Below are 1,983 nucleotides of genomic sequence, written 5' to 3' on the forward strand. Positions count from 1 at the left end.
TATGTAAAATATAAATAAATACAATAATATTGTTGAAAAATGCACTGTGTACTAGTAAGTGAATAAAACTGAATAGAAAAATTGCTAATTGCTATTCTGTAAAATATATATAAACTCGCAATTCTGACAACTTATCTGATTCGAGCTGGAACTTATAATTCGCAATTCTCCGAAAAAAGTCAGAATTGCGAGTTTATATGACACAATTCTGAGAAAAGTGTTCGTAATTGTGAGATAAAAAGTCGTAATTACCTTTTTTTAGATTTATTCAGTCCAAGAAATAAGCTTCCATAGTGTTCAGAATTTTAATGTATGGTGACATGCAACAACTAATATATGTGAGGTTACGTAAATGTGAAAATAGACTAAAATTGGAGCTTGCTTGTACAATATATGCAAACAGAAAACCAGACTTCTGACCTTGTCTGGTTAATATGAAACATTCACAGACAATCCAGGGAGCTTACAAGTAAACAAACGTTTTCCGAGGCTTTTTTAAACATTTTGCATCAGTGAACAATCTGATTATTGTGTGAAATCCAAATATACTTGCCAGCTATTGGATTGTTTTTCTTGACAACTTGTCGATGACTAGTGCCTTAAAGTGTCGCATGAAACAGTATTAACACAGAAAAAATGATACCCTTCACCTTCAAACCCTCGCAATGACGAGGTGGTGTATAGTTCCTTATGATACGTAGTATGACTCTTGATGAAAGCTCTCTAAAAAGAAAATCAAGATCTCAATAATGATCTTTAATCCCAGCATCCTGTGGTGCGGCACAGTCATATTTCTTCAGCTCAGATATATACACTGGTCTGGAATGGGAGAGCTTTAAATATTCATGAGTGGATAATGCTATCTTGAGCTTTCTTTGAAGGAACAGGAAGGAAAGGAAGAGGAACAGAAATGGCTGTACATTCAGCTCAGTCTGAACTTGGCAGCCATTAGTAACATGCTGTCGGAACTGACATTATGAACATTATGTACACTTTTAGAAATAAAGGTACAAAAAGCTGTCACTGTGGTGGTACCTTTTCACGTTTGTACATAAAGGGTCCATTTTGGGGCCTCAAAGGTGCATATTAGTACTTAACGTGTACATATTTGAACCTAAAAGTTAATAACAAAAGCGTACCTTTTGAAAAGGTACCACCCCAGTGACAGCTTTTGTACCTTTATTTCTGAGAGTGTACCAACTGTGGTGCTCGACGCGTAGCGTTCAGATACAACACGAAGAACCAGACAACAAGCAGGAACATATTAGCTGTTGTGTGGGTAATAATAAGTGTGTTTTTCTTTCTACAGTCTTTGGAAAGTACTCGCCGCATGCTGCAGCTGGTCGAAGAGGTAAGATATTGACTCAACTCAGTAAATAGCAGAAAACCACAATGCTGTTCTGTCAGCATATTCAATTACACATTGCATATCGAAGATATAAATATAGACGCGCTGTGATCACTAGGAGAAATTCCTACTCATCAGTTTGGCTGAATACGAAAAGACGTTTTTTACACAGAGTTTGGTGCATTGCTTGTTTTCACGGCCCCTGAAGGTCAGAAATGGAGACGGTGAAATAGCACCGAATTTCCTCTCTGCGATAAAAATCAATAATGATTTCAGAGAAACTCTATCTATGTGTTACTGATAGGGCAGCGGCGAGACAGAGGAGAGAAAACGAGTCTTTCTAGTGTCTAATAGGGATCAAACACTCCTGACCCCACATGTGAAGATGGAAGATGGTGTCAAGAAAAAAGTGGTGTTTGCTTCGGCGTTATAAAGATTGGAAACCTTTTAGTTTTAGTTTTTTGTTACCAAAGCTATATTTACCTGATCAGAAAAACTATGAAAACAAGCGATATTATAATACATTATTCTAATAATTTTATTTAAAATGAATTAATTTGCGACAGGATTCTTCCAAAAACACTCTAATTTGCTGATTTGAACATTTGAGAATGGTAGTTATTTAAAATTTGTTG

The 1,983-nt window shown here is 36.0% G+C and overlaps 1 long non-coding RNA gene across 1 annotated transcript in view; it reads left to right on the forward strand.

Moving 5' to 3' along the window:
- Nucleotides 1-1,228: 1,228 nt before the first annotated feature.
- Nucleotides 1,229-1,983, forward strand: part of LOC122361411 — a 6,926-nt gene continuing 6,171 nt past the window's right edge. Inside the window, exon 1 of the long non-coding RNA XR_006252959.1 lies at nucleotides 1,229-1,351. This is a non-coding gene — a long non-coding RNA (uncharacterized LOC122361411). The remainder of the gene's footprint in view (nucleotides 1,352-1,983) is intronic.

Source organism: Puntigrus tetrazona, chromosome 17, assembly GCF_018831695.1.
Source record: "Puntigrus tetrazona isolate hp1 chromosome 17, ASM1883169v1, whole genome shotgun sequence".
NCBI lineage: Eukaryota > Metazoa > Chordata > Actinopteri > Cypriniformes > Cyprinidae > Puntigrus > Puntigrus tetrazona.